We start from the raw sequence: 17,856 nt of genomic DNA on the forward strand, positions 1-17,856 counted from the left end.
TAATAAACTACATAGCAAATATCAAATAAACTATTTAATGTCACTTTCATTACTACTTTCAAGATAGATCTGTGCTAAACTACAATCAATATTAAAAGAGAATCTGTTCTGTTTTTAACAATATTTGGAATGGAGGATATTACTTGCCAAAATAACATTTCATTGGCTTTGGAAAAAATGACAGACACTGAGAATATTGCTCGTCTTTAAAAACATAACAAATATTTACTAAGTGGCTACTATTCTGAAGGAGATCAGCCCTGGGATTTCTTTGGAAGGAATGACGCTGAAGCTGAAACTCCAGTACTTTGGCCACCTCATGCGAAGAGTTGACTCATTGGAAAAGACTCTGATGCTGGGAGGGATTGGGGGCAGGAGGAGAAGGAGACGACAGAGGATGAGATGGCTGGATGGCATCACGGACTCGATGGACGTGAGTCTGAGTGAACTCTGGGAGTTGGTGATAGACAGGGAGGCCTGGCGTGCTGTGATTCATGGGGTCGCAAAGAGTTGGACACGACTGAGCAACTGAAATGAACTATTTTCAAGACCCTGTACATAGCACTGGATATAATACGTATGCTTTCAAAGTGCTTCCCCCGTTGTTTCTTCTTCTTCCTTCCTTTTCACATTTTCTTTTTTTCCCCCTGCAGAGTAAGCTCCTATTGCAGCTCCCTGCTCCGAAAATCCACTTAATATATAGTCCTCAGATAGAGAACATATCAGATATTAAACTGATAAGAACAGATGCTACACTTGATCTCAGCCAAAAAGGCTGAGAAGAGCTTTCTACCTAGTTAGGCTATCTGCAGGTAAAACATGATGTGATAAGTGCTGTGACAAGAACATGCACAAGGAGGAACAGTCAGCATTGGGAGTCTGAGAAGGCCTCCTGGATTACAAGTAATATAAGTAATGAATGGTAAATAGGAGTTCTTCAGCTAAAGAGGCAGAGACAGAAAAGATACCCCAGGCTGAAGTAGTAGTATGCATAAAAAACTTTTAGGAGAAGATATTCTCTTAAGAAAAAAAAAAAGTTTATTTTATTGTAGAGTGGCAAAATTGGAAGTACGGAGAGAGGTAATAAATATCCTACCACAAACTAGGTGAGAAGGAAGACAGCCTCTTCTTAAGTAGCGTGATATAGACAAGAAGAGAAACGGATGAATTAAACAAGTTTGGGGGGGTGAGGAATTGACATGGTGCATTTATTTCTTGAATGTGCTGGCCAAAAGAGAAAGAAATGAGGAGGAGGGTTCCGAAAGATGTGGCTTGAATAAATAGATGAACAGCTTGCCATTTATTGGAATTAAAAAGTCAGAAAGAATCATGTGTAGTTAGTGGGGAAGCAGGCAGCAGGGATTTTCAGAGTCCGTGTAGGCAAAGTGATCAATTTGACTTTTAACATGTTAGTTTAAGGGGAAATACATGGTAGATATCCAGATGTCAGATAAATTTGTTCTGAAACAGGAGAGAAATCTATGGAAATATAATTTTTTAATTATCAGATTACAGCCTTAGCTATGGAGTTATCTATCTATAGACAGCAGAAATGATAGTCAAGGATAGATCTTGAGAACTTAATTGGCAGTCTTAGGAAGAAGGGCCAGTGATGAGATTGAACAGGAAAATGAATCTAAAGTGTAGAAAGACAGGAAGGACTAATATTCCAGAAGCAAAAAAATGAGTTAGCTATCAACTGTGGGCAAAATAAGGTTATCTGCTCTTTGTCTTTAGATGCATTTGGTCACTTTAATAAAAACAGAATTCATGGAGGGGTTCTGACTACTACAATACTGCAGGAAATGGAGAATTCAGAAAGTGATATAGAACTAATAAAGAAATTACCTCTTCCTGATTGAAATAAATAAAATACAGAATAAAATACTTAAATACCAAATATGCCATGCCAAAGTATAACTATAGAAGTTCAAAACATTCCACTCCAAAATATGCCACTTTGGCATAGTGATTATTTTGAGCTGTAGGTACTTGAAAAGCAACAAATGCAAGGAGAGGCTTTCTCTGAACTCCTCTTATCTGCCTAAAGACAGATCCTCCAAAAGGAACTCAGTTGTCATAAATCCCCTACCTGGAATTTTCATCAAATAGGAAAGATTGATGCTTATCACAGGAGGGGAGGGGAGAAGTTGACATGCCTCCTGAACAAATTTTCCCACAAGCTATCATACTTCCCATTTGTTCTTCTAAAGGCTCATGCATCTTTTCTAAAAGCATTTACTGTTCCCTAAGAAACCTACACCCCTTCTCCCATTTCCCTATTAAAATGGTATTTAAGCCTGAATTCCTGTCCATTTTAGTTCACTAATTACTACAATGTCGATGTTCACTCTTGCCATCTCCTGTTTGACCACTTCCAATTTGCCTTGATTCATGGGCCTAACATTCCAGGTTTCTATGCAACATTGTTCTTTACAGCAATGGACTTTACTTCCATCACCCACCACATCCACAACTGGGCATTGTTTTCGCTTTGGCTTGTCTCTTCATTCCTTCTGCAGTTATTTCTCCACTCTTCTCCAGTAGCATATTGGGCACCTAATGACCTGAGGAGATCATCTTTTAGTGTCCTATCTTTTTGCCTTTTCATGCTGTTCATGGGGTTCTCAAGGCAAGAATACTGAAGTGGTTTGCCATTCCCTTCTCCAGTGGACCACATTTTGTCAGAACACTCCACCATAACCCATCCGTCTTGAGTGGCCCTTCATGGCATGGTTCATAGTTTCATTGAGTTAGACAAGGCTGTGGTCCATGTGATCAGTTTGCCTAGTTTTCTATGATTGTGCTTTTCATTCTGTTTGCCCTCTGAGGGATAAGAGGCTTATGGAAGCTTCCTGATGGGAGAGACTGACTGTAGGGGGAACTGGGTCTTGTTCTGATGGGCGGGGCCATGCTCAGTAAATCTTTAATCCAATTTTCTGTTGATGGGCGGGGCTGTATTCCCTCCCTGTTGTTTGACCAGAGATCAAACTATGGGGAACCTCCTTCAAAATGTCCCATGCGTGCACTGCCCCACTCAGTGCCCCTGACCCTGCAGCAGGAAACCACCAACCCATGCCTCCGCAGAGAATCCTGGCCACTTACAGGAAGGTCTGAGTCAGTCTATTGTGGGGTCACTCCTCCTGAACAGGAATGGGCAAATTTAACTCAGATGACCATTATATCTTCTACTATAGGCAAGAATCCCTTAGAAGAAATGGAGTAGCCCTCATAGTCAGCAAGAGGCTGAAAAACAGTACTTGGGTGCAATCTCAAAAACTACAGAATGATCTCTACTCATTTCCAAGGCAAACATTCAATATCACAATAATCCAAGTCTACACCCCAACCAGTAATGCTGAAGAAACTGAAGTTGAACAGTTGTATGAAGACCTATAGACATTCTAGAACTAACACCCAAAAAAAAGATGTCCTTTTCATCACAGGGGACTGGAATGCAAAAGTAGGAAGGCAAGAGATACCTGGAATAACAGGAAAATTTGGCTTTGGAGTACAAAATGAAGCAGGACAAAGGCTTACAGTTTTGCCAAGAGAATACCCTGGTAATAGCAAACACCATCTTCCAACAACACAAGAGAGGACTCTACACATGGACATCACCAGATGTTCAATACCGAAATCAGATTGATTATATTCTTTGCAGCCAAAGATAGAGAAGCTCTATACAGTCAGCAAAAACAAGACTGGGAGCTGCCTGTGGCTCAGATCATGAACCCCTTATTGCCAAATTCGGACTTAAATTGAAGAAAGTAACAAAAACCACTAGACCATTCAGGTATGACAAAAATCAAATCCCTTAAGATTATACAGTGGAAGTGACAAATAGATTCAAAGGATTAGATCTGATGGATAGAGTGTCTGAAGAATGATGGACAGAGGTTCATGACATTGTACAGGAGGCAGTGATCAAGACCATCACTTAGAAATGCAAAAAGGTTGTCTGAGGAGGCCTTACAAATAGCTGAGAAAAGAAGAGAAGCTAAAGGCAAAGGAGAAAGGAAAATTATACCCTTTTGAATGTAGAGTTCCTAAGAATAGCAAGGAGAGACAAGAAAGCCTTTCTTAGTGATCAATGCAAAGAAATAGGAAAACAATAGAATGGGAAAGACTAGAGATCTCTTCAAGAAAATTAGAGATTCCAAGGGAACATTTCATGCAAAGATGGGCTCAATAAAGGACAGAAATGGTAGGGACCTAACAGAAGCAGAAGATATTAAGAAGAGGTAGCAAGAATACACAGAACTATACAAAAAAAGATATTCATGACCCAGATAACCATGATGGTGTGATCACTCACCTAGAGCCAGACATCCTGGAATGTGAAGTCAAGTGGGCCTTAGGAAGCATCACTACGAACAAACCTAGTGGAGGTGATGGATTTCCAGTTGAGCCATTTCAGATCCTGAAAGATGATGCTGTGAAAGTGCTGCACTCACTATGCCAGCAAATTTAGAAAACTCAGCAGTGGCCACAGGACTGAAAAAGGTCAGTTTTCATTCCAATCCCAAAGAAAGACAATGCCAAAGAATGTTCACACTGCTGTTTCTGTTAAGCCACTTTAGTCGTGTCCGACTCTGTGTGACCCCATAGACGGCAGCCCACCAGGCTCCTCTGTCCCTGGGATTCTCCAGACAAGAACACTGGAGTGGGTTGCCATTTCCTTCTCCGATGCATGTAGGCATGCTAAGTTGCTTCAGTCATGTCCGACTCCATGTGACCCTATGGACAGCAGCCCACCAGGCTCCTCTGTCCACAGGATTCTCTAGGCAAGAATACTGGAGTGGGTTGCTAATTCCTTCTACTGCACAATTGCACTCATCTCACATGCTAGCAAAATAATGCTCAAAATTCTCCAAGTCAGGCTTCAACAATACATAAACTCAGAACTTTCAGATGTTCAAGCTGGATTTAGAAAAGGCAGAGGAACCAGAGATCAAATTGCCAACATCTTTTGGATCATCAAAAAGCAAGAGAGTTCCAGAAAAACATCTACTTCTGCTTTATTGACTATGCCAAAGCCTTTGATCTGTGGATCATGACAAACTGTGGAAAATTCTGAAAGAGATGGGAATACTGGACAACCTTACCTGCCCCCTGAGAAACCTGTATGCAGGTCAAGACGCAACAGTTAGAACTGGACATGGAAAAACAGACTGGTTCCAAATCGAGAAAGGAGTATGTCAAGGATGTATATCATCACCCTGCTTATTTAATTTCTATGCAGAGTACATCATATGAAATGCTGGGCTGGATGATGCTCAAGGTGGCATCAAGATTGCTGGGAGAAATATCAATAACCTCAGATGTGCAGATGACACCACCCTTATGGCAGAAAGCGAAGAAGAACTAAAGATCCTCTTGATGAAAGTGAAAGAGGAGAATGAAAAAGTTGGCTTAAAACTCAACATTCAGAAAACTAAGATCATGCATGGCATCCTATCCATCACTTCATGGCAAATAGATGGGGAAACAATGGAAATAGTGACAGACTTATTTTCTTAGGCTCCACAATCACTGCAGATGGAGACTGCAGCCATGAAATTAAAAGACACTTGCTCCTTGGAAGAAAAGCTATGACCAACCTAGACAGCATAGTAAAAAGCAGAGACATTACTCTGCCAACAAAGGACTATCTAGTCAAAGCTATGGTTTTTCCAGTAGTCATGTATGGATGTGAGAGCTAGACAATAAAGAAAGCTGAGCGCTGAAGAATTGATGCTTTTGAACTGTGGTGTTGGAGGAACACTTGAGAGTCCCCTGGACTTCAAGGAGATCAAACTAGTCAATTCTAAAGGATATCAGTCCTGAATATTCATTGGAAGGACTGATGCTAAAGCTGAAAGTCCAATACCTTGGCTACCTGATGTGAAGAACTGACTCCTTTGAAAAGCCCCTGATGCTGGGAAAGATTGAAGGCAGGAGGAGAAGGGGATAACAGAGGATGAAATTGTTGGATGGCATCACCAACTCAATGGACATGAATTTGAGCAAGCACCAGGAGTTGGTGATGGCCAGGGAAGCCTGGCATGCTACAGTCCATGGGGTGGCTAAGAGTCGGACATGACTGAGCAACTTAACTGATACTGAAGCCTGAATTCTAAGCTACCTTGGGAGTCACTCATTTTTCCCTGGGTATCTCCCATGTATTCACGAGGCACATATGTTAATAAACTTTTATCTGCTTTTCTGTTCTTAATCATCCTTTATCAGAGAAGTTCTCACCTAAAAATTCAGAAAGCTAAAAGGAATAATTATTTTTCCTCCCCTACAATAAGATATTTAAGTGCATAGCCAAACTTTAATGAAAAAAAAACCCTTATATGCCATGACTGAAGAGGAAATTGTAAGCCAGAGAGAAAAGTGGGAACTAAATGCAAGTGGTCCAGAGAGACAGAAACCAAACTGCAGACTAGAAGTCAGCCCTTTAATGCCTGCTGGAGAACATGAGACAAGGTGTTAGGCCCACGCATAGTGAAGTTATTTACTACATACAGAATTTTCTGCATAAATCCACCCATCACAAAAGCCAGGAGCAATAAAATTTACTAGTAAGTGAATTTTTAAAAACTGACTCATAAATAATTACAATTCCAAACCTGCAATGTATTCAAGTAAGTACTCCAAATACAAACTATCATCAAATTCCTGAGTTTCTCATTGGTTGCCAGGAGTAGCAAAGGTAAATCTATGCTCTAAATATGTTTTCTTCCATGACTTAGTGCACTTATAGTGAAAACATTCTTCACTGAAGAGTATTCTCTAAAACTTATAAACTACAGGAAAATTTGAGCCATTTTAGTGGAGAGTCAGGAGATAATAAATAATAACACTATTTTAAAGAGTGAGTATCAAGTAAATTCTTCATTTGTTTCAAGAAGCTGTGGTGTAAAAAATAGAAAAAGGGGGAGAGAATAAACTGTAGGGCAATATGGACTTAAGAATGAGAAAGATTTTATTATGTTTACGTACTGATAAGAAATTCACCTTTTATAAAGGTGAAAATAAAGTCATTTGAAAATTGAGGACTAGTCAGAGCTAAATAATCTGAAAAGATATTTGAAGTGTAGGTGTACGATTCTTTGTGACTCCATGGACTGTAACCTGCCAGACTGCAGCATCCATGGGATTTTCCAGGAAAGAATACTGGAGTGTGTTGTCATTTCCTTTCTCCAAGGAATCTTCCCAATCCAGGGATCAAACCCGGGGGTCCCTCATTGCAGGCAGACTCTTTACCATCTGAGCTACCAGGAAAGTCCTGTAAGTAAGAAACTAGCCTTAAACTTTAGGAGAATAATTATTTTGAAAAGAAAAAAAATATATATAGATGAATAGGAAAAAAGTTTGTAGGAAAGAGGAACAAAAAGTAGAAAAATTTTCAATTTGATAACATTATCTCACTTAATTCTTACAACAATGACATTGCTACTAATCTCATACAAATTGATATTACATGATTTGCTGAATTTGTTTACTATTAAGGGCAAAGCTGGAATTCGAATCCAAGTACTTTCTCTTCATAATCTTATACAAGTATCATATAATAAAATTTGTACTGAAACTCAAATACTGTAGAGATGACCATGTTAATCGTTACAACATCCTGGAAGAAAAAGATCAGCTATTTCTCATGGTAAGCCAATATGTCACATAAGCTATGGACCCCATGAACTGTAGCTCACCAGGCTCCTTGGTCCATGGAATTCTCCAGGCAAGGATATTGAAGTGGGGTGCAATTTCTTTTCTCCAGACGATCTTTCTGACCCAGGGATCAAACCTGGGTCTCCCGCAGATTCTTTACCATCTGAGCCACCAAGGCTGACTCCTCTGGAAGGTATATGAATGCACTAAAAATGGACATATAGATTATAATTACATAGCACTACAACTAGATAAAGTAAAATCACTAAATTTATACATTAATGCTTCATAAGAGCAGCATAAATTATTTGTCTCTGAACTGATCAGGGGTACTACATTGTCTGTAGGCACACAATCCTATATGCAGACATTCACAAGTACAGTTTATAACAATTGTATGCTTTCCTATCTCTTCCTTTAGCTTTAAGTTTCAATTCTATCTTCTGAGAGATCTATTTTATCCATCAAATTGAAAATTTGCTCGCTCTCTTAAGTTGTATCACTATATCTCCACCATATCTTTAAATTGAAACCCTTTTATTTTCTATGACAACTTCTGACATACTTTTATTTGAGAAGCACAAATTCAATGTATCAAAACTTAGTTCACAACACTAATCAACTCAGAAAATATGTATCTGAGTGTCTACTATTGACTAGATACTGTTATAAGCATGAGGATACAGAAATAAATAAAGATACAAAGTCCCTGTACATGTAGAGCTTTTTTTAGAGGAAAATTAATAATGAATAAAATAAGTACAATACTATTATTTAAATAAATTAGCATAACACAATATGAAGTAGTAATAGTATGTTGCTGCTGCTGCTAAGTCGCTTCAGTTGTGGCCGACTCTGTGCGACCCCATAGACAGCAGTCCACCAGGCTCCTCTGTCCCCGGGATTCTCCAGGCAGGAATACTAGAGTGGGTTGCCATTTCCTTCTAGAATATATAACACTAGCATATAACATTAATGTAATATATATAATAAAATCTGTTAAATGTATTAAGCTATACACATGCTATGGGGCTTCCCAGGTGGCTCAGTGGGTAAAGAATCTGCCTGCAATTCAAGAGATGCAGGTTTGATCCCTAGGTCAGGAAGATCCCTTGGAGGAGGGCATAGCAACCTGCTCTAGTATTCTTGACTGGAGAATCAGCATGTTACAGCCCATATGGTTGCAAAGAGTCAGATATAGCTGAAGTGACTGGGCATGCATGCACACATATACATACTATAGTATATTATAACCAAGAAAAGAACAACCAGTAATGAAAAACAGTAAAATTTCCAGAAATTATGTGGGACTAGAAAGAGTTAATTTTTCTAGACCCCAGAATGGAGAAACTGTGTAATGTATGGAAATAAAAGAACTTCAAATGGGAAATAAATAAAACTTACTATGTGAAGAGGACATGATACTATACATAGAAAATCCTAAGAATGCCACTGGAAAATTACTATAACTCATCAAGAAATTTGGTAAAGTTGCAGGATATAAAACCAATATACAGAAATCTGTAGCATTTCTATATACTTACAACGAATTATCAGAAAGAGAAATTAAGAAAATATTCCCATTTATCATTGCATCAAAAAATATAAAATACCTGAGATAAAAGACTTCTTTTACAAAGTGGTAAAAGACATATACCTGGAAAACTTTAGGACATTGATGCAAGAAACTCAAGACAATACAAACAGATGGAAAGATATACCATGTTTATGTATTGGAAGAATTAATACTGTTAAAATACCATACTCCTAGAGGCAATCTACAGATTCAGTGCAATCCCTGTCAAAATACAAACAGTATTTTTCACAGAAACAGAACAAATAATTCTAAAATTGTATGGAAACACAAAAAGCTCCAAAGAGCTAAAAAGCTGGAGGCGTCATGCACTCTCATTTTGAAGGATATTACAAATTTACAGTCATCAAAACAGTATGATACTGGCACAAAAACAGACACATAGAACAAGGTAACAGAATAGAGAGCCCAGAAGTGGACCCACACTTGTATGGGCAACTAATCTATGGCAAAAGAGGCAAGTATACACACTGAGGAAAATACAGCCTCTTCAATAAATGGTGTGGGGAAAATTAGACAAAACATGCAAAAGAATCAAACTGGACTATTCTCTTGCAGGATACACAAAAATAAGTTCAAAATAAATTAAAGATTTAAAAATATAAAACTGGTAGAATAAAACTCAGGGAGCAAGCTCTTTGATATCAGTCTCAGAAATATTTTTATGGATATGTCTCCTCCTTCCAGGCAAGGGAAATAAAAGCAAACAAACAAACAAACAAATAGGACTTCATCAAAATAAGAAGATTTTGCACAGCAAAGGAAATTATCAACAAAATGAAAGGACATTCACTGAATGGGAAAAGATATTCATAATGAAATATCCAATAAAAGGGTTAATATCCAAAATATACTAAGAACTTACACAACTCAACATCAAAAAGCAAACCACCTGATTAAGAATGGGCACAAGATCTAATAGGAATTTTTTCCAAAGAAGATATGCAGATGACCAACAAGCACATAAAAATATGCTCAATATTCCTCATCATCATGTTTTAGTTGCTCAGTCGTGTCTGACTCTTTGCAACTCCATGGACTGTAGCCCGTCCATGGAATTCTCCAGGCAAGAATTCTGGGATGGGTTACCATTTCCAACTCCTCATCATCAGGAAAATGCAAATCAAAACAACAATGAGGTATAACCTCATACCTGTCAAGTTGACTATTACCAAAAAAAACCAACAAATAACAAGTTTTGGCAAAGGAAAAGGAAAACCCTCATGCACTGTTGGTGGGAATGTAAAATGGTGCAACCACTATGGAAAAGACTATGGGGATTCCTCGAAAAATTAAAAACAGAACTACATATGATCTAGAAGTTCTACTCCTGGTTATTTAACTGAAGAAAACTAATTAAAACAGACATACACCCCAGCATTCATTGCAGCATTATTTACAATAGCCAAGATGTGGAAGCAACCTAAGTGCCCATCTGTAGAATAAAGAAGTGATATACATATATATGCAATAGAATAACACTCACCTGTAAAAAAGAGTGACACCTTGCCAATTGCAACAACATGGACAGATCTGGAGAGTATTACGCTGAGTGAAATAATTTAGGCAGAGGAAGACAAATTCTGTACAATTTCACTTATAGTGAAAATATTAGCCACTCAGTCATGTCCAATTCTTGGCGACCCCATGGTCTGTTCATGGAATTCTCCAGGCAAGAATACTGGAGTGGGATTCCATTCCCTTCTCCAGGGAGTCTTCCCGACCCAGGGATCAAACTTGGGTCCCCTGCATTGCCGGCAGGTTCTTTACCATCTGAGCTATCCTAAGTGGAATCTAAAAGAAATGAAAAAAATGAACAAACATAACACAACAAAAAACAACGTTATAGAAAAAAGCACAGGTGGTTGCTAGAGGGGAAAGGAGTGAGGGACAAAAAAATGAGTGAATTAGAGTAAGAACTTTCAGATGTTCAAGCTGGATTTAGAAAAGGCAGAGAAACCAGAAATCAAGTGGCCAACATCCACTGGATCATAGAAAAAGCAAGAGAGTTCCAGAAAAAAAAAATCTACTCCTACTTTATTGACTATGCCAAAGCCTTTTACTGTGTGGATCACAACAAACTGTGGAAAATTCTTCAAGAGACGGGAATACCAGACCACCTTATCTGCCTCCTGACAAATCTGTATGCAGGTCAAGAAGCAACTGTTAGAACCGGACATGGAACAACGGACTGGTTCCAAATCAGGAAAGGAGTACATCAAGGATGTATATTGTCACCCTGCTTATTTAACTTCTGTGCAGAGTATATCATGCAAAATGCCAGGCTGGATGAAGCATAAGGTGGAATCAAGATTGCCAAGAGAAATATCAATAACCTCAGTCATGCAGATGACACCACCCATATGGCAAAAAGTGAAGAAGAACTAAAGATCATCTTGATGAAAGTGAAAAAGGAGAGTGAAAAAGTTGGCTTAAAATTCAACATTCAAAGATCAGAGCATCTGGTCCCATCACTTCATGGCAAATAGATGGGGAAACAATGGAAACAGTGACAGACTTTATTTTCTTAGGCTCCACAATCACTGCAGATGATGACTGCAGCTATGAAATTAAAAGACGCTTGCTCCTTGGAAGAAAAGTTATGACCAACCTAGACAGCACATTAAAAAGCAGAGACATTACTCTGCCAAAAAAGTCCATCTAGTCAAAGCTATGGCTTCTTCAGAAGTCATGTATGGATGTGAGAGATGGACCATAAGGAAGACTAAGCACCAAAGAATTGATGCTTTGAACTGTGGTGTTGGAGAAGACTCTTTAGAGTCCCCTGGACTGCAAAGAGATCCAACCAGTCAATCCTAAAGGAAATCCTGAATATTCAGGTAAAGCTGAAACTCTAATACTTTGGACACCTGATGCAAATAACTGACTCATTGGAAAAGACCCTGATCCTGGGAAAGATTGAAGGCAGGAGGAGAAGGGGACAACAGAGGATGAGATGGTCGGATAGCATCACCGACTCGATGAACATAAGTTTGAGCAAGATGTGGGAGTTGGTGATGGCCAGGGAAGCCGGGTATGCTACAGTCCATGGGGTCGCAAAGAGTCGTACATGACTGAGTGACTGAACTGGACTGAACTAGATTAAGAGGTACAAACTTCTGGTTGCAAAATAGTCATGGGTATGAAATGTATGACATGGGAAATATAATCAACTATTTAATATCTTTGTAAGGTGGCATATTATAACTAAACTTATTATGGTGATCATGTTTAAACACATAGAAATATTGATTCACTATGCTGTGTAACAGGAACAAACACAGTGTTGTAGGTTACTTAATACTTTACCAACAAACAGACCAACAAAGTCATAGAATAAGAGGTAAGATTTGTGGTTATCAGAGTGGGGGTTGGGGGTAGGGGAAATTAGATGAAGGCAGTCAAAAGTAAAAATTCTAGTTAAAAGATAAATACATGATAATTAATACTGCTGTATGAAAATTAACATTGCTGTCTGAAAATTGTTGAGAGTAGATTCTAAGAGTTCTCACCACTAGGAAAAAAATCTATTTCTCTATTTTGTATCTATGTCACATGATGAAAGCTCACTAAGCATGAGATAATCATTGTACAAATTTGTAAGTCAAATTATTATGCTGTATACCATAAACTTGTACAGTGGCATATTTCAATTATATCCTAATAAGCCTGGGGAAAATGAATAAAATAAAATAATTGCCTATACCACAGAGCAGGAACAAGTGGTTTTCAGAATTCAAGGCCCTCTCTACTATGACGTCACTGACTTTTTTCAACTTCATTTTCCTCTCCCACTTCTCACTGCCATGCTGAGGCCACATTCATCTATCCATCACCCACACATACATTCAAAGTGATACTGAATATCTGAAATGTGCCAGACACTGCAGGTGACAGGTTATTAGAATATGTAAAACATAGTCAGTCATGAGGCAAACAATAGACCAGACTTAATAGGCAAGTATAATAACTCGTCCAAGATCTTCTTGAATGCCAAATTGACAAATTCCACCATATAGAACTGGAAACGTAAAATTAAATGAAGGTGGATGATAGAGGCATTTCAGCTAATATCACTCCCTACATCAACTTTGTAAGCAACATAATATAGACTCTTTCCTCAGCAAAAGTGAAAATCCACATAAAGTGGATCTTTGGTGAGTTGTCTGAAAACGGTAGAAACTGAAAATGATAGAAAAATGAATTTCAAGGGTTTAACAAATAGTAGCTCTCATCTGAAACGTTTTTCTCCTTATAGCCCCTACCCAAGTAGTAATCTTATTTCAATGCACAATATTTATTCACACTGTTCATTTACTCATACTACCCATTCAGTCATATTATTTCAGAGAAGTTCATGTTAATCTCTTCTCTTATTATTTAGCCTTTCACTTGTATGTGTGTTTAAGTGCTTGTCTGTATGTGTGTGCACACATGCTGTGCATTTTCAATAAACTGATACGATTGTGTATTACACTTGTACTTCAAAAAGTATCCAGAGAAGCATTTTATGCAGAATAAAAATGAATAGCTATTAACAGAAGGATTAAATTCATGTTAAAACAACAAATTATTGAAAAGGACGAAATAAATAATCTTTTAATTACTTCTTTGAAATTGTAATGCAAGTTACTAACTGAAGCTTTAAAAATCACTGACCAGTGACTTGATGCCATATAGACACAGTCACGAAAGACTTACAGATAGCCTACCTTTTCATGGAACTAATTTTCATAAAAAATGAAATCAAGAAATAGAACCCAGTAGATGTTTCTGCCAATCATGTAAGATATGCTTATCATTTGACAGGTCATTGCATCTATGATAAGAATTGAGAAATTGTAAGTCTAAAAAGTTATAATTCTCTAGACTGAGGTATAATTTGTGTTACCAGACATGAGATCCACCTTACTTTATGAGGCTGATATTTGAAAGATGGATAATAATATTTTATTCCATAAGGCCGATGCTAATATCATCCTTCATTCTTAGCCAATCTTTTGATGAAAGCAGAGCCAGAAGCCTCAGGGCATCATATTGTACCTAATTACAATAAAGGAATCCCTGCATCAGATTTAAGCATTAAATACCCACATTTATTTTATGTATTGTTGGTATTGCTAAGATAAAAAAAAGTCATGACTAAATAAACTTTACCCTTTAGGATCTGTGGATTTAAACCAGGCAGTATTTGAGCTGTCAAATAGAAGAAACAATACTATAAACAGTACAAAAGACTTAGAAAATGCTCCTTCCTTAAGCACAGAACTGGAGGTGCATTTTAGAGAGATGATTATTGCTTGTTAAGGAGGCAAGAAGTTCAAAGAGAGCACCTGTCTGATTCCCAAATCACCCTGAAAGAACAATAAAATAGTGTTTTAAGCCATTTTAATGGTAATTGAATCAGTGAAATAACAAGTGAAAATTTATTATAATAACATGCAACTTGGTTACAGCAGATGTCCAGAATGGCCAAGGCTTATAATCTGCTAAAAAAATTAACTTGAATTCAACTATCATTTACTATACACCTAGAATTTCACTGAACCTACAAGGAGTGTATAGAGGTAAAAGGTATTATTCTTGACCTGAAGTAGCTTGGAGTCTAGTTAACGACATATGAATAATCCTCAAGGAATATGCATAATGCTACTTAAAGGAAATTAAATGTGATATATAGTATTGTAGTAAGTCTATAGGAAATTTAAATAAGAGAAAGTCAGTGTAGAGTGAAATAAGCCACAGCAAGTTTCAGGGAATCAGATGCCTTTTCAGTTGGATTTTGAGCACTGTGTTAATCATATGCCCTCCCCATGACAGCAGGTGGTTTTACTTGGATTTGGTAGATATCTCAAGTTAAGGAGAAGAGCAGGAATAAAGACAGGAGATGAGACAAGTGTACATAGAGATCAGAAATACTGCAAAACCTCAGATATACTGGGCCCACTGTAAGAAGATCTGAAAGGACAGTGGGAAAAGCCTGCTTCTACCCCTGAAGGACAAGGATACCTGGTAGGACTTGGGCATCAGAATGAAGTGATGAAACAGAATTCCCCAAAGAATAATCCAAGAAGAATACACAGCATAAGATGTAATCCACAGAAGCTCTTAGCAGGAAAGAGACCATATAATTAACCTTGGTATTTGGAGATAAGAATGAGAGTTCTGACAAATGAAAAGGAGAGGAAACGCCACATTGTGGGGAATTTTCCTATACAACCATCTCCCCACCTTGCAGATCATTCAGTTTCTACAACGATCAGGAAACAGTGCCTTGAGGATCTTGTAACTAAAGACCAATGTTAACATGGCCTTTGGAAAAAGGTGCCCTGCACAGGCTAGGTTAGGCAGCTGAGCTTTCTGGGCCTCCAGGTATCATGACGCAGACACTCTTCTTCCTCACAGTAAAAGGAGATTAAGATCACCCATTATGCCAGTTCCCAGAGGAGAGTTTGACAGCAGCAAGAAACAGGGCATAGTAGAATGTAAATATTCTGTTACCAGGGTAAAGAGCTATGAGCTGAAAATGAAAGCAGTGGACCTTCTGTGTGTTGTTTAGTCAACCAAGGAAGGTTTGAATAAAACTCTTGTTTATATTTTCTTTCCACTGTTGGCCTGGCTTAACCACATTGATAGGCTTTTTAAAAATTTAGACTACTATCACTTTTGCCATCATTTCTCCTTTATTATTATTATTAACACAATTAGTTTTATTATTGGAATTGGATGAGAATAACAAAAATAACCTGTTAAAAGTCCCCCAGTCATATTTGACTACAGTTATAAAGTTGGTTCCTACTCAGTAAGTTAGGAAATTAAAAACACTAAATCTAGGATTTTCTCCACTGGGACCTAATCCAGTCCAATTTAGAAGTTGAGGATTTATAAAGGCTTTTCTGAAAGAAATGGGAAAATGTCAGCTACAATTTCTTGCTAGACTTGAAGTGAATCTATTAACCTTGCCCAGAGAATATAATGTTACAGTTATCTCATTTACAATGTTATTGCATATGATTTATGGCCAGAGTATCAAGCCTCAAACTAGGTTTTGTAGTTTTAAGTTAAATTTACATGTCTGTAATACAAATGATTTTTTTCTTGTTCAGATAAAAAGATATTAAAAAGTGATTTATAATATTTCAGTTGGACGGCAAATACACAGTATGACTTAGCCTACTGAGGGGAAAAATATTAGTTAGGCAGCTATTATGAATATGTACGTTCACACTGCTCAGTGCTTCCCATCTATTAATGTATGCTTGAGTATCAGCCACTAGATATCTTTAGAATTACATTATATTTAGACTGTGAGACACAAATCTATATGAAAATCATATTTAAAAGAAAGGAACACCCAAGAGGACAAGGAAAAATGTGTCTTCTCTGTAGTTCATCTAAGATCATAAATGCTGAAACGAACTTAATAAATATCACCTTTTCTGCAGGTGTCTTCTACCAAACAGCACAAAACAGTCTTAAAATATATTCCACAAAAGCGTCTCTAACAGTATTACCATTATTGAAACCTAAGAGAATTTGCTTAACCAGAAACTATAGGTTTGAGATGTGATTTGGAAGTATTGTGTTTTATTGGAAATGGATGATATAATGCTACCTGAAAGATATGACTCACAACTGTAAAGTCAGGACCAACTATAAGCTAGACTTAACATTTACCACCAAACAAACAGGCTTCCCAGGTGCTAGTGGTAAAGAACCCTCCTGCCAAAGCAGGAAACATGAGTCTTGGGTAGGGAGGATCCCCTGGAGGAGGCCATGGCACACATACACCAAACAAACGGCACGTGTGTGTGCATGCTCAGTTGCTCTAGTCATGTCCAGCTCTTTGCGACCACATGGACTATAACTCACCAGGCTCCTCTGTCCATGGGCTTCTCCAGGCAGGAATATTAGAGCAGGTCATCATGCTCTCCTTCAAGGGATCTTCCCTACTCAGGGATCAAACCCATGTCTCCTGTGCCTCCTGCATTTCAGGTGGATTCTTTACCCACCCGGGAAGCCACCCGGGAAGCCTAAATAGAACACAATGTCCTATAAATTTAAATTAAAATAAAAAATTTTGTTGGCATCCTCCATGTAAGCTATATACATATATATGCAAAAACTTCAAAATCACATAATTTCAAATAAATTTCATAATTTAAAGATACAATTAAAAATAAAACCCTGCTGCTCAAGCTGTATTCATTGACAATGCATACATATTTACTGTCTATATATAGAAACTTAAATATGTGTACATATATATATATACACACATATACCAAATGAAATTAATTTTATTCAAGATTCCTATATAACTATTTGTGTGCTTTAACTCTACCTGTTCATATTTGGGAAAGCTTTTTAAATCTCCCACTTGTGCTGCTTTTTTTTTTTTTTAATATTTATTTATTTGACTGTGCCAGGTGTTAGTTTCAACATGCAAACTCAGTTGTGGCATATGGGATCTCGTTCTCGTTGAGGGATGGAACCCAGGCCCCCAGAATTGGGAGCTGGGGTCTTTAGCCACTAGACCAACAGGAAAATCCCTATAGTTGTATCTTTAACAAGCTCTTCTTATCAGTTGAAATTATATTAAG

General features: G+C 37.7%; 1 pseudogene; it reads right to left on the bottom strand.

The window, feature by feature from the left end:
• Positions 1-654: 654 nt before the first annotated feature.
• Positions 655-787, bottom strand: LOC120864959 (annotated as a pseudogene).
• Between the last annotated feature and the right edge of the window lie 17,069 nt (positions 788-17,856).

Source organism: Oryx dammah, unplaced genomic scaffold (assembly GCF_014754425.2).
Source record: "Oryx dammah isolate SB20612 unplaced genomic scaffold, SCBI_Odam_1.1 HiC_scaffold_5, whole genome shotgun sequence".
In the NCBI taxonomy this organism is placed as follows: Eukaryota; Metazoa; Chordata; class Mammalia; order Artiodactyla; family Bovidae; genus Oryx; species Oryx dammah.